The 23,966-nt window shown below is 42.6% G+C and overlaps 1 long non-coding RNA gene across 1 annotated transcript; it reads right to left on the minus strand.

Annotated features, from left to right (window-relative positions):
* Nucleotides 1–315: 315 nt before the first annotated feature.
* LOC128930284 (uncharacterized) lies at nucleotides 316–23,964 on the minus strand. Its single transcript, XR_008478149.2, has 3 exons — nucleotides 23,406–23,964; nucleotides 1,752–1,834; nucleotides 316–1,108 (listed from the first exon to the last, which is right to left on the minus strand). It is a non-coding gene; the product is annotated as an uncharacterized LOC128930284 (long non-coding RNA).
* Nucleotides 23,965–23,966: the final 2 nt, after the last annotated feature.

The raw sequence follows: 23,966 nt of genomic DNA on the forward strand, positions 1-23,966 counted from the left end.
GCTGAGGCAGGCAGATCACTTGAGGGCAGGAGTTTGAGACAAGACTGGCCAACAGGATGAAACTCCGTCTCTACTAAAAATACCAAAACTAGACAGGTGTAGTGGCAGACGCCTATAATCCCACTTATTCAGGAGGCTGAGGCAAGAGAATCGCTTGAACTTGGGAGGCAGAGTTGTAGAGAGCCAAGATGGCACTACTGCATTCCAGCCTGGGCGACAGAGGAGACTCTGTTTCAAAACAAACAATAAACACAAAAAACCCCGACTGCCTGGGGGCAGTGTCACAGGTGGTGAAGGAATTTACCAAGATAGTTGTGGGAAAGAAAGGTAGATTTATTAGAGAAAGTGGGAGATGCGTTGCAAGAGAGCAATGGGCAACATAGCAGAGGAATGCTGTCTGCAAAACAGCAGGGCTACAGGGGACTTTATAAGGTCGTGCTGCCTGGGCTGAAGGCTTGCAGACAGGAAGCTTGGGTGCAGGTGGGCAGGGAGCTGAATGCTTGTGACAGGAAGCTTGGGTGCTAGTGAGCCCTTTGTGGTTGACGCTATTTTTCAGAACATCCGCTCCCCTCTACCCTGTGTCTCTTCTTGCCAGCTAAGCTCATTTCCAATTTTCTTTTAGCTCCTTAGGGTACCACATGTGTGACTTACTAGAGGAGCAAAGGAAGCCAAATACGGAAGGGGAAAGCCTCGGCCTGATTCAGGGTGCTCTAGAGCAAATTCCTCCCACTGAACTGTCTTGCTGTGGGGCAAGGGGTGAGCGCTGGTTCTGTTGTCAGTCACTGTTTGCCCCCAGGGTGGGGTGTGACCTGCTAGGCATCCTCAAGGGACATACTGGCAGCAGCAGGAGGATGGTGATGGCCGGTAGGGGGATCTCGAGCGCCCACATGCTCACATCCTGCCTGCTGAGACCCTTGCTGACACCTATTCACAAGCAAGGCTTATAAAGAAACATCTACGGCAGGGGGTGGGGTGGTGAAGGCAAATCTCCAGGGCTCTTGGATCACACTGGGAGATTTGGGGTTGGAGAAGCAGGCAGCAGGAAATGAATCTATCTTCTGTTCATATCTGGCTGCAAAGCCCACAAACACCCAAGCTCAGGCTGCAGCTTGATGTGGAATGAGATGGAAGATCAGGCCGCATGATAGCGCAAATGGAATTATAAAAACAGTAACAATAAAATCAGTCAGTAGAAAGGCAGCTGGAGACAAGGGGGAAGATGGAGGGGAGATAACCCTGAACATTGGGAGATGTGTAGACCTTTGGACAAAGCAGCAGAGAGGCCTGGCAGAGGATCATTCAAGTCTGAGACGGAGCTTCTGTTTGTCGGAGATGGGGGCATGCAGGCAGGAGGGCAGTCTAAGAAAACCCAGTTCAAGGTGCAGGGGAGGGTGAGTTCACAGAGGGCGAAGCACCCTCATCCTTCAAAGGCCTGGGCCTCTGATGGTCACTGGCCTGCTGCCCATCTTGGTGCGGATCACCCAGGAGGCAGAGGAGAACAGACATTGCCATCACCCACACACACATTTTTCTGCAACATGGGCTATCAAAATCAAAATCTTAAGAAATCTGGATCTTCCAGAGCCCTGGGCCATTGTTTCTGCATGGCCCCAAGGGCACATCTCAGTAACAGCCACCTTCTTTAAAGTTGTCCTGCCACAGGCCCCACCATGTCCTAATGCCTCACACCTGCCGCTTTACTCATTTACAAGCCCGGTTGGCCCTGCAGGCGGTTGTGGCTTCCCATTCACCACGGCTTTCAGAAGTTCAACCTAATCATCTTGTTTTTTTTTAATCTTCGCTCATCTTTTGAGGTTCCATCCTTCACCTCCAGCTACAGCATTGAGTACCATGTTCAGAAAAGTGAGGGTGTCAGGGGGCGGTGCAGGGGAAGCCCAGCCCAGAGGGTAAGGACGTGAGCTCTGGAACTGTCTGGTTAAACTCCTGGCTCTGTTACTAGTTGTGTGAGGTAGGCAAGTTGCTTAACCCCCCTGGTTTTTTAGTTTTCTCATCCATAAAATGGGAATAAAGAAATGAGTAAATACATGGAAAACGGCATTGATGAAGTGCTCAGTTAATGGCACCCATCATTGTGATTACCATCCTGGTGACTGTTATTGCCAGGCATCCAGCTGCACAAACAAGGCTGCTTCAGGACTGAGCTTCCACTGGTCCTTGGCTGCAGCTGCTCTCAGCAGGCCACAAAGATGCCCTCCCAGCTGCCCTCACCACTGACCACAAGCCTCCACAATGGGAATGGGACCCTGTCTACTCCCCCAAGACCCCAGTATTAGGTCCCAGTGTCCCCAGACATTCTGGTACCAGCTATACCTGAGAGCCTCCTCCAGGGCACTGTACAGCAGACCCAAGACCTTGTGGTCCTGCAGATGTCAGGGAGCCACTCCCTTCAGAGACACATGCCTCCACACCTTCCTCCCCAGCGTGAGCAACCCCCTTCCATCCTGTCTACTTAATCAAAATTCTGCAGGGAGGAAGGGTTAATAAAAATGCCCCAGCATGTCAATTCCCCTGTCTCATTCGTCACAATCTCTGAGCTCAGCAATTTACACACACACACACACACACACACACACACACACACACAGAGAGAGAGAGAGAGAGAGAGAGAGAGAGATTTTTTTTTTAGATGGAGTCTTGCTCTGTTGCCCAGGCTGGAGTGCAGTGGCAGGATCTTGGCTCACTGCAATTCTGCCTCCCAGGTTCAAGCAATTCTCCTGCCTCAGACTCCCAAGTAGTTGGGATTACAGGCGTGGGCCACTATCCCTGGCTAATTTTTGTACTTTTAGTAGAGATGGGGTTTCACCATGTTGACCAGGCTGGTCTCAAACTCCTGACCTCAGGTGATCCATCTGCCTCAGCTTCCCAAAGTGCTAGGATTATAGGCGTGGGCCACTATCCCTGGCTAATTTTTGTACTTTTAGTAGAGATGGGGTTTCACCATGTTGACCAGGCTGGTCTCAAACTCCTGACCTCAGGTGATCCATCTGCCTCAGCTTCCCAAAGTGCTAGGATTATAGGCGTGGGCCACTATCCCTGGCTAATTTTTGTACTTTTAGTAGAGATGGGGTTTCACCATGTTGACCAGGCTGGTCTCAAACTCCTGACCTCAGGTGATCCATCTGCCTCAGCTTCCCAAAGTGCTAGGATTATAGGCATGAGCCACCATGCCCAGCTAAAATGCACAAATCTTAACACCACACTTCGACTATTTTGACAAACATACACCCCCATGTAACCCATATCTCATTCAAGATTTAGAACATATCTTCACCTTAGAAAGTTCCATCATGCCCTCGACAGCCAATATGCCACCTCCCCGACCAGACAAGCACCGTTGTGATTTCTATCCCATATTAGTTTTGCCTGTTCCTAAACTTCATATAAATAGGATCAGAGAGTGTGTACTTCTTTGTTCTGGTTTCTTTTACTCAACCCAATGTTTTAAAAATCTATCCATATGGTTGTGTGCGTGGAGAGTTTGTTATTTCATATCTCTAAGTAGCATTACATTGTTTGCATGTATCACAGTTTGTTTATCCATTCTTCTTTGATGGACATTTAGGTTGTTTCCAGTTTGGGGATGTTATGAATAAAGCTGCTATAAGCATTCTTGTGCAAGTCTTTTGTGGACTTGTGCTTTTATTTCTCTGGGATAGATACCAAGGAGTGGAATCGCTGGGGCCCTATTAGAATCTGCCAAACTGTTTTCTAACGTGGTTGTAGTATTTTACGCTGCCCAATGACAAAATATGAGAGGTCCAGTTTCTTCACATTCCTGCCAACTCTTGCTATTGTCAGGCTTTTAAATTGTGGCCATTCTACTGGGTGTGAAGTGTTATTCATTGTGGCTTTACCCTTATATATCCCTGATGACTACTGATGTGCACTATTTTTTCATATGTTCATTGGTATTTTTATAATGTATTTTATGAAGTGTCTATTCAAATCTTTTGCTCATTAAAAAAATCAGATTGTCTTTTTAATTATTAATTTGCAGAAGTTCTTTGCATATTTTGGATACCTATCATTTGTCATATATATGTGTGAAGATGTCCTTTCAGTCTGTCTCGCCTTTTCATTTTCTTCAGCTTATGAGACCAACATGCTGCCCAGTGCACCAAGAAAGCTGCTTTTCATTTTCTTCTTTTCTTTTTCTTTTTCTTTTTTGAGACAGAGTCTCACTCTGTCGCCCAGGCTGGAGTGCAGTTGCGTGATCTTGGTTCACTGCAACCCAAGCCTCCCAGATTCAAGCCATTCTTCTGCCTCAGCCTCCTGAGTAGCTGGGATTACACTGTGTGTCCGTGAACACATTAGGCTAGCCTGAGCTCAAATCCTTCTTCGTTTCTTAGTGACATGATCCTGGGCTTAGCTGAGCCGCTTTTTCTACTCTAAAAAATGGGGATACTTTGAAGGATTGTTGGAAGGATTAAACTTAACAGCATTTTAAAAGTGTCTTGCAAATAGTTCTTGTCCCTAGCTTTCCTTTTATTATAACAGGGTTCTCTACTGTTTATTGCCCCAGAGAAGCATGAAATAGCATTAATGCAAAACATAGAATGATCACACACCCTCTGAGTATCAAATGTGGTGCTAAGATTATTTGCTAGACAGAGATAAAGTAATCTTGATCCTGCTCTAAGTAAGGGACAATTCTGGATACTCAAACTCCAGCACTCCAGGCTTGCTGAACAAAAAAGCCCTTTTTACCAAAACAGATTGCAATAGATCCTCTATAAATGTCATTGTCAAGAGGTGCAATGAAACAACGGGCTAAGCCATGCCCGCCAAGCCCACAGCACAGAAGCGCTTCCTGTTCTGCTCAGGTGCTTGTACTTCCTTTACTCATCGCACACGTGTAGTAATGGCTTATTCTACACAGGGCTTTGCTTGAAGTGAACATGTTTTCATTTTATTTGAGGTAATTAATTTCAGGCAAAACAAAATAGAAAAGTTGATTTTTGCCCGCATAGATTTTCAAAAAACACCAGAGAAATTGATTATTTAAAAATTAAGACTATATTGGAATAAAAACTCTTCCTTCACACCTCTGAATTTTTCTTTTATTTTCCTTTCCTTTTCTTTCATTTCTTTCTTTCTTTCTTTCTTTTTTGAGACAGGGTCTCACTCTGTTGCCCAGGCTGGAGTCCAGTGGCACGATCTCAGCTCACCGCAGCCTCAACCTCCTTAGGCTCAAGAAATCCTCCTGCCTGAGCCTCCTGTTTAGCCCAGCTAATTTTTAAACATTTTTTGTGGGGATAGGTCTCACTATGTTGCCCAAACTCATCTCAAACTCCTGGTCTCAAGCCATCCTCCTGGCTTGGCCTCCCAAAGTGCTGAGATTAAAGGCATGAGCCACCGCACCTGGCCACACACTTCCCAATTTTAACTGAACCATGAAACTAAAAATCATATTTCTCACAATCCAAAATCAAATACATTATAAAAAGTAAATGCTGTGAAGACACTTAGGGATTTAAAAAGCAAATAAACATACTTTTCCATGAAAAGAAATTACAACATCGTCAGCTAGATGGGTAAAGAAAGTTTTGTTCTTACCTGAGTGTCCTTTTAGCTTGACTTTTTCACGATTTTTAAAAATTATTACCTATTCTATAAAAAAGAATGAGACCTCTAAGACAGCCATCAGCCAGGGGGCTACAGCTGCCAGCTTGTGTGTACCACGGTTTTCAGAACTCTAGTGTTGGTTAACTAAGGCCCGAGTTCCTCCCAGCGGCCAGCGTTGGACATAGTCTTATCCCTCAAGGCTGATAAGATCTAGACAGTAACGCTGCAGAACAGCGGAACTGGCTGACCCCCAAGAGGGTCATGTACAGGAGCTGGTTGTCCCTGCTATGCCACACATGCCAGTGTTAGCCCCAGTTTGGGTCAAATTTGAGTAAAGACTCTGCCTTCAAACAATTGGATAACTTCGGTGATTGGGGCCTCCATTCTGAGAGTCCCCTAGAAGGTCATTCAGAACCTTTTTAAACTAACATTCACTGAACGCCCACTAATAGACACAAAGCCTTCAAGGGCTTTCTTTCTAGTGAGAGTTGTGCACAAAACAAAAATTGAGCCTGTAATTCCAGGCCTTTGGGAGGTGGAGGTGGAAGGATCACTTGAGGGAGTTTGAGACCAGCCTGGCCAACATAGTGAGACCCCTGTCTCAACAAAAAATTTTTTAAATAGCTGGTCATGGTAGTATGTGCCCATAGTTATAACTACTCCAGAGGCTGAGGCAGAAGGATTGTTTGAGTCGAGGAGTTTGAGATTACAGTGAGCCATGATTGTACCACTGCACTCCAGACTTGGTAACAGAGCGAGACTGTGTCTCTAAAAGAATAAAATATTGCAACTTTTTATGATGTGCGTAGTTTTGCACTGGTGGGGTAAGGAGACCTCTATTCAATTCTAGAGTATTGGGGCTACAAGACTTGCCAAAAATAAAATGGTTAACCCTTATTGAGCACCTACCATATGCAAAACTCTCTTCTAAGTCTTTAACATTTATTAAGTAACTCAATCCTTATAACAACACTTCACGGTAGGTTATTATTATCCCCATAAGAGTACCCACAATGTGAAAGAAGTGAGTCCCTGGAAAGCAAATGGGGACAGGTTTTTGGTATAGTTATCAAAGAAGGGTGTTGGAAGACCCCAAAGCCAGCCATGTTCAATACTGTCCTCCATACTTGTTTGCTGATATTAATTTTCTTCTGGGTTTGTAGAGAAAGACTAAGTTTTCTGATTTCTCTCTCTCTCTTTCTCTTACTTCATTTCCTTTTGAGACAGAGTCTCTGTCATCCAGGCTGGAGTGCAGTGATGTGAGCTCAGCTCACTGCAACCTCTGCCTCCCAAGTGATTCTTGCACATTAGCCTCTTGAGTGGCTGGGATTACAGGTGTCCGCCACATATCCAGCTAATTTTTAATAGGGATGGGTTTCCCATGTTAACCAGGTGGGTCTTGAACTCCTGATCTCGAGTGATTCACCCTCCTCAGCCTCCTAAAGTGTTGAGATTACAGGCATGAGCCACCGCGCCCGTCCTAAGTCCTCTGATTTTTAAGAGTGGCAACAGCTACAAGTCTGTTTCTGTATTCTACTTTCACTCTTGGGGACACTTTTCTTTTATCATTTAACTTTTTTTTTCTTGAAACTCCAGCTGCAAATACATTTAATAATCAACCACAAGAGAGCCCTTGACAGATGGGCCTTGAAACAGATGGCTCCATTGAAAGGCAGCAATTAAAATTGGAGGGTAATTTGAACCAATCAAGAAGATGGGGTCTCTTGGAGGCAAAGTTTCTACAAAAACTGAAACCGTATTCCCCAAGCTCCTTTGGTACACTTTTCACCCACAGATGAGCCTTCCTGGGGGTGGATCTAACTTTTTTCAACATCTGGATTGTTGAAAAGGAAGAGAGAGAAATCCTTGGGACTTGTCAATCAAATTCACTTTTCTTTTGGCAAATTCAGCATCAGTGACAAATTGTGCAATTTGACATAAACAAAGTTGATAGATGTCGGCAAAGCTGTTTTTAAACAGCAGCAATGGAGAGATGTGTAGGATGGGGATTTTTCTCATTCAACAGTCAGTATATTTAATAACAAATAAAACAAACAGATGTTGAAAAAAAACCTACCACCTTGATAATGTCATCTGATAGTCAGCTGCTGCTGATAAATGAGTGTGGGATTCATTCCAATCTCAATTCAGAAAGCTGGCAGGAATTAAAGGACTTATCTGGATAATTCCTTAATAGAGTTAATGAAGGGCTCTCAATTCACCTTGGAGGCTTTCTTGGGATAGAAAGCACTGGACTTGATTTTTTTTTTTTTTTTTTTTTTTTGAGGCAGAGTCTCACTCTTTTGCCCACACTGGAGTGCAGTGACACAATCTTGGCTCACTGCAACCTCTGCCTCCTGGGTTCAGGTGATTCTCCTGCCTTAGCCTCCTGAGTAGCTTGGGACTACAGGCACATACCACCACACCTGGCCAATTTTTGTATATTTAGTAGAGATGGGGTTTCACCATGTTGGCCAAGCTGGTCTCGAACTCCTGACCTCAAGTGATCCACCTGCCTTGGCCTCCCAGAGTGCTGGGATTACATGCATGAGTCACCACACCCAGCCTGGGCTTGATTTCAGAAGATGTGAGTGGAAGCCCTGGTTTGCCACTCTTTCCTTCTATGACCTTGGGTTAGTCATTTAATCCCCTTGGAGCCTAAGTTCCCCATAGGATACATAACGATAATAAACTCTGCCCTGTCTACTCCTAAGTTGTTGCAAGGCTTAAGTGAGTAATAGCTGTCAATCACTTTTTCCTTAATTTAAAATTTTTGAGAAATACTTACATCCAGTAAAGTGCACAAATCTTAAGTGTACAGCTTAATAAATTTCTGTGGCTGGGCCCAGTGGCACACACCTGTAATCCCAGCACTTCAGAAAGTTGAAGTGGGCAGATCACTTGAGTCCAGGAGTTTGAGACCAGTCTGGGTGACGTGGTGAAACCTGTCTCTAAAAAAATACAAAAATTAGCTAGTGTGGTGGCACACGACTGTAGTCCCAGTCACTCGGGACTACCTCAGCTGAGATGGGAGGTTAGCTTTAGCCCAGGAGGTGGAGGTTGCAGCAAGCCAAGATTGTACCATTGCACTCAAGTCTGGGCAACAGAGTGAGACCCTGTTTCAAAAAGAATACATTAAATAAATAGATAAATAGACAAATAAATACATTTTTGCATATGTATACTCCTGTGTAGCCACTCAGCTCAAGATACAGAATATTTCTGACACCCCAAAAAGTTTCCTGCACTTTTCTGGCCGATAGTTCCAAGGAACAATTATTCTCACCTCTATCACTAGAGATAAGCTTGCTTGCTTTGAAACTGATGTAAGTGGAATCTCATAGTATGTCTTCTTTTCTGTCTGGCTTTCCATTGACATTGGTTTAGGGGATTCATTTCTATTGATGCAGCAGTCAGTGGTATGTTTCTTTCTACTGCAGAATAGTATTCCACTCGGTGGCTATTCCAGTTTGGTAACCCATTTTTCTCCTTTGGATAGACACCTGAATTGTTTCCAGTTTCGGACTATTATGAATAAAGCTGCCATTAACAAAGACCATGAGATCTCCAGAGGAAGAAGGGAGCTTTATTTTCTCTATATAGACATGGAAAACAATCTGCAGAATAGGGAGGCACAGCCTTCAGCTTAAGGGCTCTGGGAAGAACAAAGGCAGAGTCTGGATTCAATAGGAAAAAATCTCACCCTGGTTCTCAATTAGGTCCACTTATACAAATGAAGGATTCAAAACTGGTTCAGTTCTGATTAATCAAAATAGTCAAGTCCTAGGCCGAGCGCGGTGGCTCATGCCTGTAATCCCAACACTTTGGGAGGCTGAAGCAGGCCGGTCACTTGAGATCTGGAGTTTGAGACTAGCCTGGCCAACATGGTAAAACTCTGTCTCTACTAAAACTACACAAATTAGCCAGGCATGGTGGCGCATGCCTGTAATCCCAGCTACTCAAGAGGCTGAGGCAGGAGAATCACTTGAACCCCAGAGGCGGAGGTTGCAGTTGGCTGAGATATGCCACTGCACTCCAGCCTAGGTGACAGAGTGAGACTCCATCTAACCAAAAGAAAAAAATAACTAGTTGAGCCCTGATTGGGTGGCTTCCAAGCCCTGAACCAGAAGACTCTCTCAATGATTTCTTTCAAAAGGCCCATCGAGGGGAAGGGGCAGTTTATCTTCGCACTGAAAACAGGCACTAGTTTGATTTGATTGCAGAAACGGAGGTCCTGTGACACTTTTACATCTTTCTGAGATCACAGAGTACGTGACCACTTGCTCACTACCCCCTGACTGCCTCGTTCTGTTTTAACTTTGAGCACCTCAGTTTGCCATGGGGAGTCCATTTTGTCTGTTAGCCAGGAGCATATTTTAACACTGCTCTGAACATTTTTGTATAAGTATTTTTGTGTACATATGTTTTCATTTCCCTTAAGTCAATAACCTAGGAGTAGAACACCTGGGTCATAGGGTAGATGTGTGTTTTCCAAAGCAATTGTGGGTTTTCCAAAGCAATTGTGGGTTCATTTTTTGAAACCAGGTCTTGCTCTGTCGCCCAGGCTGGAGTTCAGTGGCACAATCACGGCTCACTGCAGCCTCAACTTCCCTGTGCTTAGGTGATCCTCCTACCTCAGCCTCCCAAGTAGCTAGGATTACAGGTGTGTACCACTACACCTGGCTAATTTTTGTTTTTGTAGAGACAGGGTTTCACTATATTACCCAAGCTGCTCTTGAACTCCTAGGCTCAAGTGATCCACCCACCTTGGCCTTCCAAAGTGCTGGGATTATAGGAGTGAGCCACAGCATCTGGCCATATGTGTGTAATTTTACACTCTCTCCAGTAACTTGTGAGAACTCTAGTTGCTCTAAATATTAATTATGCTTGTTAACTTCAAACTGACCTCTACAATGCAGGGGGTATCACTGTCACTCTGAGGGAGGAGAAGATATAGTATTGGGATTAATACAAAGCATGGTCTGAGTCTTGTTTGAATCATTGTTCTGCACTGGGCTTGCTACATGGCCTTGAATAAACTACTGAGGCCCTCCAGCCTCACTTTCTGCATCTATAAAACAGGGATCTCTATAGCATCTCTCTCCAAGAGTCATTGTGAGGGTTAAATGAGAAAAATCTTGTGGAGACCTTAGCACAGGGCATTGCACACAGTTTGTACTTAATTAGTGATGGCTGTGATCTTTTTTCTCTTTCCTTTCTTGTCTACTCTTTAATAGATCTCAGCAGGAGAGAATACCTTTAAGTGCCACACATCTGTCAGGAGTGCTGACAGAGCCTAAGAATTATGATCCATTTTGTAGTGTAGGAGCTGTCCACCTTTTTTGACCAGAAACATCTTTACTGCCCCCAAGATGGAGTGTCTATCTAGGAGGGCAGAGCAGAGAGATGGAAAGACATGAATTCCTGGGGAGTTGCTGAATCAACCAACCTGACATTCAACCTTACCACTGGACTTCTAATTAGTTTAGCTAATACATTTTCTTACTGTTTAGGTCAATTTCGACTGGTTGTTTGCAGTGCAAACATCCGGACTGACACATCAAATGGTTCCAGCCTTCCTCCACTGAGCCTGGATTTGCTCTCAGTACCTTTTAGCCTTGGCTTCTCTCAGACTCAACCAATTGCCAGGAGCTGGCATTCTAGAGAAAGCCTGTTTGCTATCCAGGATAATGTCAAGTCACCTTCTGTGCCACTGACATGAAACCCATCTGAAGGGCAAAGTAAGAGGCTTCCCTTTGATGCTTTTAATGACTTTTTTTTTTTTTTAGCTGGAGTGCAGTGGCACAGTTTCGACTCACTGCAACCACCACCTCCTGGGTTCAAGTGATTCTCCTGCCTCAGCCTCCTGAGAGTTGCGACTACAGGTGTGCTCCACCACATCTGCCTAATTTTTTTATTTTTAGTAAAGGCAGGATTTCATCATGTTGGCCAGGCTGGTCTCGAACTCCTGACCTCAAGTGATCTGCCTGCCTCAGCCTCCCAAAGTATTGGAATTACAGGGGTGAGCCACCATGCCTGGCCAAACCTTTTAATGACTTTTGAAGAATATTGCTGATCACTCAGCCACAGCTCACCAAGTTTTATGTAATTTGTAACCTTTTGTAAGAAATCGTCTCTGGCAGAAGCGTGAGCCACCATGCCCAGCCGTGTCTGTTATTTAAGAAATATTTCGGCTGGGCGTGGTGGCTTACGCCTATAATCCCAGCACTTTGAGAGGCTGAGGTAGGTGGATCACCTGAGGTCAGGAGTTCAAGACCGGCCTGGCCCACATGGTGAAACCCCTGTCTCAAAAAAAAAAAATTCTTGCTTTCCTTCCATGAACTCACATGCTATTCATTGTGGGGAATACCAAAGAAGGAAAGCAAGGTTCCAGAGTGCAAACAGTTAGGGGAAGTAACAGGAATTCTGGGTTGCAAAAATATTTAATATTCCACAGTGAAGGGAATATTTTACTTTTTTTTGAGACAAAGTTTCACTCTTGTTGTGCAGGCTGGAATGCAATGAGCAACCTCTGCCTCCCGGGTTCAAGAGGTTCTCCTACCTCAGCCTCCTGAGTAGCTGGGATTATAGGCATTCACCACCAAGCCTGGCTAATTTTGAATTTTTGGTAGAGATGGTTTCTCCATGTAAGTCAGGCTGGTCTCAAACTCCCAACCTCAGGTGATCCACCAACCTCCGCCTCCCAAAATGCTAGGATGACAGGTGTGAGCCACTGTGCCCAGCCTTTTATTTTTACTTTTTATCGTGGCATAATGAATAATACATATATATATAGTAAAGTACACAAATCTTAAATGTACAGTTTAATGAATTTTTAAAAAGTGAATACATCCATGCGCTCAGCATCCAGATTAAGAAATAGAACATTAAGAGATCTCAGCAGTTTCCTTCATTCTCCTTCTCAGGCAACAACCTCTCACTGCTTCACAATAATCACTGTCCTGACATTTGTCACCATAGATTAGTTTTTCTTTACTTAAACTTTTTGTAAATGAAATTATACTTCTGCCTCTAGCTTTTTTTGTATGTCATAATGTCTGCGGGATTCACTCATGTTGTTGCTTATGGATGGAGCTTTCTTTTTTGTTCCTGAATTATTTTATTATATGACCACAACATTATTTATCGATCTCTTCTTCTGTTGGTGGACTTCTGGTGGACTTCTGTTAGGCTAGTACAAATAATGCTGCTACGGACATTGGTGTACTTGGCTTTTAAGGAAAATATGTACACATTTATGCTGATGATAGATCATAGATAGATAGATAGATAGATAGATAGATAGATGATAGACAAATGGATGTATTAGGTCATAGAGTATGTGTATATTTAGCTTTAATATATTTTGCTAGTTTTCCAATGTGGTTGTCCCTATTTATTAACCCTCTACCGCACATGATGGTCCCAGTTGCTTCACAACCTTTTGGACAATTAGTATTGTCAATTTTAAAGTGTAGCCATTAGCCATTTTCTCAACTTCATTAGTTGTCAGGAAAATGAAGATTAAAACCATAATGAGATACTCTGCACATCGATTAGAATGCCTCAGATAAAGAAAAAACCTGACAATATCAAGTGTGAGCAAAGATTGAAGCAACAGGAACTCATACATTGCTCCTGGTGGAAATGGTACAACCGTTGAGAATATAATTTGACATTTTCTTATAAAGGTAAATATATATGTGTCATATGATCCAGAATTTCTGTTCCTAGGTTTTTATTCAAGGGAAATGAAAACACATGTTTACACAAAAACATGTACGAGAATTTTCACAGCAGCTTTATTCCTCGCAGCCAAAAATTGGAAATAACCCAAACACCCATTAAGATGAATGGATAGGCTGAGCACAGTGGCTCATGCCTGTAATCCCAGTACTTTAGGAGGCCACGGTGAGCAGATCACTAGAGGTCAGGAGTTCAAGACCAGCCTGACCAACATGGTAAAACCTCGTTCCTACTAAAAATACAAAAATTAGCCAGGCGTGGTGGTGCGCACCTGTAATCTCAGCTACTTGGGAAGCTGAGGCAGGAGAATCACTTGAACCCAGAAGGAGGAGGTTGCAGTGAGCCAAGATCATGCCACTGCACTCCAACCTGGGCCACAGAGCAAGACTCTGCCTCAAAAAACAAAACAAAACAAAACAAAGATGGATAAATAAAATGTAGTATATCCATATAATGACTTCTACTTATCAATAAAAAGGAATGAACTACTGATACAGACATCAACATAGACAAACATAAAAAAACAAGCATGATGCCAAACTAAAGAAGCCAGATATGAAAGATAAAGGGTGATTCCATTTACATGAAATTTAGAACAGGTATTGACTGCAAAGGGACATGAGAGAAACATTAGGAAATGTTTTACATCTTGATTCTGGTGCTGGTCATACATATATATGCATGTACTAAACAAATCTAAGTGTACTCTTAAAACAAGTACATTTTATTGTATGAAAGTATCATCCATAAAATTTCTAGTTATTCTGGTCTGATAGATATTTAGTGGTTTTTCACTATAGATTTAATTTTCATCATCCTGATGACCAACTGTGTTAAGGACTTTCCATATGTTATTAGCAATTCAGATATCATATTAATCAAGGTTCTCCAGAGAAACACAACCAATCAGATGTGTGTGCATAGATGGATAGATGGATAGATAGATAGATAGATAGATAGACAGATAGATCTAACATGATTATAGAGGTTAACAAGTCTCAAGATCTGCAGTCATCAAGCTGGAGACCCAGGACCTAGGATAGTGGTTGGTGTAGTTCCAGTCCCAGTCTGACAGTCTCAACAGCCAGGAAGAGCTGATGTTTCAGTTTGAGTTGAAAGACAGAAAAAAATCCCATTCCCAACTTAAAGACAGGCAGAAGGAATTCTCTATTACTCAGTCTTTGCATTTTTTCAGGCCTTCAACTGATTGGATGTGGCCCACCCACATTAAGGAGGGCAATCTGCTTTACTCAGTCTACCCATGCACAAGTTAATCTCATCCAGAAACACCCCCACAGACATACTCAGAATAACATTTGACTAAATGTCTGGGCATCCTGTGGCCCAGTCAAGTAGACAGGTACAATTTAACCATTATGTATCCTTTTTCATGACATACCTGTTTAGGTTTTTACCCGCCCCTAACAGGATCTGTCTTTTTCTTCTTGATTTATAAGAGTTCTCTATATAGTCTAGATATGAGTCTTAGATAAGTGTATTGCAAATTTATTCCACTGGTTTGCCTTTTCACTCAGTTGTATATAATTTATCAGTCTTTTCTTTATGGTTAATGATTATTGTGTCTTGCTTAAGAATTGTTTGCCGGCCGGCGCGGTGGCTCACGCCTGTAATCCCAGCACTTTGGGAGGCCGAGGCGGGTGGATCACGAGGTCAAGAGATCGAGACCATCCTGGTCAACTTGGTGAAACCCCGTCTCTACTAAAAATACAAAAAATTAGCTGGGCATGGTGGCGCATGCCTGTAATCCCAGCTACTCAGGAGGCTGAGGCAGGAGAATTGCCTGAACCCAGGAGGCGGAGGTTGCGGTGAGCCCAGATCGTGCCATTGCACTCCAGCCTGGGTAACAAGAGTGAAACTCTGTCTCAAAAAAAAAAAAAAAAAGAATTGTTTGCCAACCTCCAGAACCTCTAGGTCACTAAGTCTATTATCTTATCTTTAAGAAAGCTTATTGTACTTTTTTTTTCACATTCAGGTCCATAAACCATCTGGAATTCATTCTTGGTATATGGATGAATATTGCTGTTCTTTTAAATTTTTTTATAGTGCCAATAGATTCAATGTCACTTATTGAAAATAGAATCCTTTCTGCCCCTGAGTTACTTTTATTATAAATCAGGTAATTATACAAGTGTGGGTTTGTCTCTGGACTCTCTATTCTGTTTCATTGGTCTATTCATTCTTTTGTCAAGATCATACTTTTTGAATTATGATAGCTTTAAACTAAGTGTTGAAATTTTGAGATATAAGTCTCTCTCCCACTTTTTCTTCTTTAAGAATGTCTGAAAAGAATATTTTTGCATTTTCAGGTAAATTTTAAAATCAGCTTGTCAATTTCCATTAAAATTTTGCTAGGATTATGGTTGGGATTGCATTGAACCTATAAATCACTTTGAGGAGAACTGGCATCTTGAGTCTTCAATCCAAAAACGTGGTCTATCTCAACATTTATTTAGGTCTTCTTTAGTTGCTCTCATTAATACCTTGTAGTTTTTAGCATCAAAATCTTGTATGTCTTCTGAGATTGAATACTATTTATGTGATTTTTATGCTGATACAAATGATATCATTTGAAAATTTTGTTTTCCAGTAAATAACTTCTATATACTTTACAAATATATAGAAATACAATCAATGTTTGTATATTGACCTTTTTTTATAGCCTTGCTAACTTCATAAATTAATTTTAATATTTTGTCTGTAGATTATTTTGGATTTTCTTCTTATGTATTCATGTCATTTGTCCATGACGGTGATTTTATTTTTTTTCTTGCCAAGCTTTATGCCCGCTATTTCTCCTCCTTGCCTACTGCACGGGCTAAGACTTCTAATAAACTCTTGAATATAAACAACATCTTTGTTATGTTTATATCACTTTAGGAGAAATATTTATATTTTTCCATTAAGTGATATTTGCTGAAGTTTTTTATGGATACCCTCCATCAGATTAAGTTCCCGTCTATTCCTAGTTTGCTAAGTTTGGATCATAAATACATGTTGAATGCTTTTTATTGGCATCTATTAAGATAAACATTTATTTTTCTCATTTCTGTTGTTAGTGCAGAGAATTACATACATTTTCTAATGTTACATTCTTAGTAAAAAAAAATTCTTCATATGATCCTGATGTATTATCCTTTTGCTATATTGCTGGATTTGGTTTCTCAATATTTTATTTCAGATTTTTGCCTTTATGTTTAGTAGGGCTGTTCTATTTCTCTTCTTGTAGGGTACTTCCAGGTTTCGGAATAAACGTTTGCCAGCCTTATTGAACAAGTTGACAGGGTACTTATTTTTTATATTCTCTGGAAGACTTTATGTAAGATTTGTTTATTTCTCCCTTAAATATTTGAAAGACTTCACCAGGGAAGACACGTGGGCCTGGAGTTTTCTGGTTTGGGGCCATTGTTTGATTTGGTCAGAAGGAGAAGGTGTGTTTTGAAATCCTGTCTGTCCCATAGGCCTTGACATTTGCTGATCCTGCATAGCTCCACATAGCTACTCCTTTGGGAATCTAGGTCTCTGCTCAGATGCTACCTCTTCAGAGAGATCCTCCATTACTTCCCCAGCTGAAGCAGCACCTACTCCCCTCAGCTGCACTTTCTTTTTCTCTTTTCTTCGTGGAACAGGATCTCATTCTGTCGCACAGGCTGGAGTGCAGCGGCTCAATCATAGCTCACTGTAGCCTTGACCTCTTGGTCTCAAGCGATCTCCTGCCTCAGCCTCCTAAAGTGCTGGGATTACAGGTATGAGACACTGTGCCTGACCCTTTATTTCTTTCTTTCTTTTAATATACAGGCTTATCACTCCCCGAAATTAACCTTCCCCAAAATCTGTTCATGTGTTTATTATGTGTCCACTCTATTAGAATGTGAGCTCCAAGGGCCAGGGACCCTGTCAATTTCATTCATTCTGAATCCCCAGCACTCAGCACATAGCAAGCACTCAACAAATACTTTTCAAGAGACTCAATGAAAGGAGGTCAAATGGAGGCCCTTTCCTCACAAAGTCACCAGAAGAACGATCAGGAGAGTTGTTAATCATTGAGCCTCACTTTTATTTTTTATTTTTATTTTTTATTTGAGATGGAGTCTTGCTTTGTCACCCAGGCTGGAGTTCAGTGGTGCAATCTTGGCTCACTGCAACCTCCACCTCATGGGTCCAAGCGATTCTCCTGCCTCAGCTTCCCAAGTAGCTAATATTACAGGCGCTCACCACCATGCCTGACTAATTTTGTATTTTTTAGTAGAGATGGGGTTTCAGCATGTTGCCCAGGCTGGTCTTGAACTCCTGACCTCAAGTGATCTGCCTGCCTTGGCCTCCCAAAATGCTGGGATTACAGACGTGAACCACCATGTCCGGCTGAGCCTTACTTTTAAAAATGTCTTAAAAGACTTTTTTTAAAGAGCAGTTTTAGGTGCACTACAAAATTGAGCCAAAGGTATAGCGATTTTTCACATATCCCCTACCTGTACATATGCCTAGCCTCTCCCATTGCCAACATCCCTGACCACAGTTGCACATTTGTTAAAACTGATGAGCTTACGTTGACACATCATGATCACCCAATGTGTAGTATATATTAGAGTTTACACTTGATGTTGTGCATTCTACGGGTTCAAGCAACTTTGTAATGCTATGTATCCAACAGCCTCATCTTTTTAATAATAAAAATTGACCATAGTCTTGATTGGACTTACATAACGTGCAATATAATTCTGTGTTCTTTGCTAAGTTACAATGTCATTTTGAAACAAAATGTAATGAACATAAAAGTAAGACTTTCTCATGTTCTTTGTAAATGGAACTGCTTAATGTTACCCTGTTAATGGGTGGAATAAAATGTAATCTGATGGTGAAAATATTCTTCTTTTTTTTTTTTTGAGACGGAGTTTCACTCTTGTTACCCAGGCTGGAGTGCAATGGTGCGATCTTGGCTCACCGCAACCTCCGCCTTCTGGGTTCAGGCAATTCTCCTGCCTCAGCCTCCTGAGTAGCTGGGACTACAGGCACACACCACCATGCCCAGCTAATTTTTTGTATTTTTAGTAGAGACGGGGTTTCACCATGTTGACCAGGATGGTCTGGATCTCTTGACCTCATGATCCACCCGCCTTGGCCTCCCGAAGTGCTGGGATTACAGGCTTGAGCCACCGTGCCTGGCCATATTCTTCTTAACATTGTGGAAAGTGCCTCCCTATATTGCACGTAATGGAAAAGCAACTTGATTGGGGAAAGTTCACTGAATTAAGCTTATTAAGCTTACTGAATTCTGGCCTACTGACCTTGTAACAAGCATGTTAGATGAGATGCTATATGGGCTCAAGTAATACCTACATCATTCAGGATTATTTTGATTGCAAGTGACATAAAACCTTAGTGAAACTGAGCAAAAAATGGAATTTTCTAGGTCATGCAACAAAACATCCAGAAGGCACAGCGTGATCCAGAAGCTGTGTCACAATGTCACTTGACTACAGGCTCTCTCTCCATCACTCCAGAAGCTGTGTCACAATGTCACTTGACTACAGGCTCTCTCTCCATCACTCCAGAAGCTGTGTCACAATGTCACTTGACTACAGGCTCTCTCTCCATCACTCCAGAAGCTGTGTCACAATGTCACTTGACTACAGGCTCTCTCTCCATCACTACATTGCTTTCTTCTATGTTGTCTTCCTTCCCAGACAAATTCTTCCTTTGTGGATAATAAACAATTAAACAGGTGGCTCACACCTGTAATCCCAGCACTTTGGGAGGCCAAGGAGGGTGGATCACTTGAGGTCAAAGTTCCAGACCAGCATGGCCAACATAATACAACCCCATCTCTACTAAAAATACAAAAATTAGCTTGGCGTGGCAATCCACACCTATTACATGCCCGCGGGCTGCGGCATGAAAATCACTCGAACCTGAGAGGTGGAGGTTGCAGCAAGGCAAGATCGTGCCACTGCTCTCCAGCCTGGGCAAGAGTGAGAATCTGTCTCGAAATAAACAAACAAACAATTAAACAACAATTTTTAAGGAACGATAATGCCTACAAAAACATCTTCACAGTTCTAATTTATTCCAGCCATAAAGAGAACTGTCTGAGCAGAACATCTTAAGAGGGCACTTTCTTGACCCTATTGGGTTATAGACCAATTCCTAGGCCAGTTGCTGTGGCCAGGCTGCTGCAGTACTCTGCTCTGATTGGCTAGGCCTGAGTCACATGCCACCAATCAAAACACAGGGACTGAGATTTGGGGCCACAGTGCTCCACAGGGGAGTTGAAGTGTTAAAATAGCAGATGTCTATCAGAGAGTCACCGTCTGGTAATACAGTATAGTGTATTGAATGCACATCCCATATACTCAATGGGTTCATCTGAAGACTAAGAATAGCAAAAAGCACAATTCAACCAGACAAAAGTAAAAAGGCCTGTGTTTGTTTGATATAATCATGCAGTCAAAAAAGGTACAGTTACGTACTTGGTATATATAGAAGACATGCAAGTCTATGTTACAATACAAGATTTCGTCAAAGACTCCCTTTGAAAAACAGGATTCTGTTAAAGAATGTTTGGGACCCAGCAGGACTAAATGAGGGAAGATAAGGACTCCCCTCCACCACCCAGCTGTCTTTTAAGTAGGAAAGAGTTTGAAAATCCCCACCTCTGAGAAAGGGGCCCTGCAGGAGCTCTGAGGCACGTCACAGACCAATTCTCAAGGCAAAGGCTCTTGAAAGATTCTGAGCTCAGATAAAGTCATGTTTAAGAAAGCTCTTCTAAGCTACATAATTAATTGACAGACAGAAACAGTTCCAGAAATAGCTCTGTTACAGCTCTTGCCACCAGAAGATAGAAACTCCTCTCTGTGTGGCACTTGGACAAGACGACAGTTCATGGAGTGGAGTTGGAGGTGAGTTCAGAATCCTCAAAAGAAGTTCTTTCAATCATATACCTGGGCAAATATTGAGAAGCTGGTGTTGGTTGTAACTCTGTACCAACAAAACAAAACCAACCAGCTCAGTTTTAGTGTATGTTTTTCTGATTAAGGGAGCATGGTCATTTCATTGGAGAAACTTTGAAAAGTATACTAGCTTTTAAGGGCTCATTTGTGGTTCCCCCAGCCAGGAGAGACACTATTCCCACTTAATCATATTTCAATATCCTCTCTTTCTTTGTCTCTTGTGTATTTATTTATTTACTTTTGAGACAGGATCTTGTTCTGTATCCCAGGCTGGAATACAGTGGCACGATCACAGCTCACTGCAACTTCTGCCTCCTGGGCTCAAGTGATTCTCTTGTCTCACCCTCTCAAGTAGCTGGGAGTACAGCCCCGTGAACCACCATGCCTGGCTAATTAATTTTTTTTTTTTTTTTGGTAGAGATGGAGGTCTCACTGTATTGCCCAGGCTGGTCTTGAACTTCAAGGCTCAAGTGATCCTCCCACCTTGGCGTCCCAAAGTGCTGAAATTACAGGAGTGAGCCAATGCATCCAGTTCTCTTAAAATATATATATATTGTTTATGCACAGATATATTTGTGATAGAACATTTGGAATGGTAAATAGGAAATGTCAGATTGTGGTTATCTCTGGGGCTAGGAAAGAATATGGGAAGACCATCCGGAAAACTGCAAGGTTTTTGAGATGAGGTCTCACTCTGTCACACAGGCTGGAGTGCAGTGGTGTGACCACGACTCAACTGGAGCCTTGACCTCCTGGGTTCAGGTGATCCTCCCACCTCAGCCTCCCCAGTAGCTGGGACTGCAGATGCATGCTACCACACCCAGCCATTTTTTTTGTAGAGACAGGGGTTCACCATGTTGCTTAGGCTGGTCTTAAACTCCTAGGCTCAAGCTACCCTCTTGCTTCAGCTTCCCGAAGTGCTGAGATTATAGGTGTAAGCCGCTATGCCTAGCCACTTTTTCCAATTAACATTACATTTTCAAGATTCATCCATGGTGCATCTATGGCTAAAGCACACTCATTTTTCACGGCTGCGTAATGTTCCATTGCATAATACCCCACCATTTTTTTATCCATTTTTTTTTTTTTTTGGCTAATTTCAAGGTTTTTGTTAACATGAACTGTGCGTCTATGAAGATTCTTGCTTATATCTCCTGGTGCCTATGTGTAAGAGTTTCTCCAGAGCATATATCTAGGAGTACAAATGCTGGGTTTTACAATGTAGAAATATTCAGCTTTAAAAGGCAAGCGTCCTGAATTTTCATTTGGCAATGTTGCACAAGCATTTGTCTATGTCATTAAAAGTTCTTTTTTTTACATAAAGGAAAAGCAAGGTAAAAGTATGAAACATTATTCAGATGTGCTGGAAATGGGTTTATAATGTTGGGGAAAATCCAACACCGAGACAATGGATCACTCAGCAAGACTAGTTTACTTTCTGCAGAAAGGGTGCAACTCGCTGGCAGTCTTGCAATGAGAGCACACCTGATCAAAGGAGACAGGGACATTTATAACTTTCATAACCTAATGCAATTGCCCTACTGCTTTGTCCAGTTTCCATTGGCTGGAATGGGACCTCACATTCTATGCTTGACCCGATTGGCTAAAAACTTGAAAATTTCCTGAATAGATAAAGAGGAAAGAAGACAAGGAAAAAGAAGAAGCTAGTCAGGAGGTCAGGAGGTTTCCAAATAAGGAATGGCATGCACCAGATTTTGGAGCTTGTCCAGTTCTGTTCAGACATGCTGGAGCAAGTCAAGGTAGCCGAATTAAAATGTAGCTGACTTAGAGAATATATACATGGGTATATGTTTATGCTAATAGCAGATAATGGCCATAGAGCAAGAGATTATAACTCCTTATAATGTAGTCTAAGATATAAACTTTGAAGAATAACTTTCCCATCTCTCAGAAGATGCAAGACACTATTATCTTTGTGGATATTCTCTGGCCACAGCAGGGTCTTGTTACATATTTAATAGCTTGAGGACAAAGGCCACACCCATACATATTGTTAATCAGCACCAATTATTTATAGAGAACTCACAATATGCTGGTGTGAGGTATTAAAAATAAACAAAGTGGCCGGGCATGGTCGCTCATACCTGTAATCCCAGCACTTTGGGAGGCTGAGGCAGGCAGATTACTTGAGGTCAGGAGTTCAAGACCAGCCCGGCCAACATGGTGAAACCCCATCTCTACTAAAAATGCAAAAACTAGCTGGGTGTGGTAGCGGGTGCCTGTAACCACAGCTACTTGGGAGGCTGAGGCATGAGAATCATTTGAACCCGGAGGTGGAGTTTGCAGTAACCTGATATCGGGCCACTGCACTCCAGCCCTAGAGTGAGACTCAGTCTCAATAAATAAATAAATAAAGTTGGACACTACTTGCTATAGACTTCTTAATGTTTGTGTCCTTCCCTTTCAAATTTATATGTTGAAACTCTGTCCCTCAATGGTATGGTATTAGGAGGTGAGGACTTTGGTAGGTGATTGGGTCATGAGAGTGAAGCCCTCAATTAGGGCACTTATACAAGAAATATTGGAGAGCTCCCTCATCCTTCTTCTGTGTGTGGTTACAGAGAGAAGAGTACTTTATTAGTGTGTTCTCACGCTGCTATGAAGAAATACCTGAGACCGAGTAATTTATAAAGAAATGAAGTTTAATTGACTCATAGTTCTGCATGGCTGGGAGGCTTCAGGAAACTTACAATCATGGTGGAAGGCACCTGCTCACTGGGCGGCAGGAGAGAGAATGAGTGTAAGCAGGAGAAATGCCAGATGCTTATAAAACCATCAGATCTTGTGAGACTATCACGAGAACAGCATGGTGGAGACTGCCCCCATGATCCAATTACCTCCACCTGGTCTCACCCTTGACATGTAGGGATTATTGGGACTATAATTTGAGGTGAGATTTGGATGGGGACACAGAGCCAAACCGTATCAAGTGTTATCTATGAATTAGGAGGCAGGCCCTCAGCAGACACTGAATCTGCTGGTGCTTTAATCTAAGGCTTCCCAGCTTCTAGAACGGTGAGAAATAAATTTCTGTTGTGTATAAGCCATTCAGTCTATGGATGTCTGACCCCACTTGCCCCCGCTCACCATCTTCCAGCCACACACCCCTTCTTTCTAGTCTCCAAACACTAATCTGGCTTCTCCTGGAGACTTCACTCTTGTTCCCTCTGCTTGGAATTCTTTGAAGCCAGAACGTTGCAAGCTCCATTCTTTCTCATCCTTCTTTAGTCAGCTCAAGACGCCACCACCACAGAAAAGTCTCCTTTGACCATCCAAGCATTCTCTCTCCCATCACCCTGTTTTTTCTTCATAGCTCTTCTTGCAAACTGCAGTTACTTATTTATTATATTTTGTTTCCTCTGCCAGCCTGGGAACTCCATGAGGGCAGCGATCTTGTCTGTCGTGGTCGCCACTGTGTTCCCAGCTCGTAGACTACGGCCCAGCCCTTGGCGCTCAAGGATTAAGAAATTGCTTTAGCTTAAGGAATTCTAGAATCACTTTCTCCTGACAGAGCCGACTCTAATCAAGTGAGAAAGGTGAAGGCTGTGGCTGCCTGTGCCCAAGGCGTGACGGTTCGGCCCAAGGCCCAGCCTCCTCCCCGCCCCTGTTCTTGTCCTCCCCCGACGGGTCTCGATAAAGTTCGTTTGA

Source organism: Callithrix jacchus, chromosome 20 (assembly GCF_049354715.1).
Source record: "Callithrix jacchus isolate 240 chromosome 20, calJac240_pri, whole genome shotgun sequence".
In the NCBI taxonomy this organism is placed as follows: domain Eukaryota; kingdom Metazoa; phylum Chordata; class Mammalia; order Primates; family Cebidae; genus Callithrix; species Callithrix jacchus.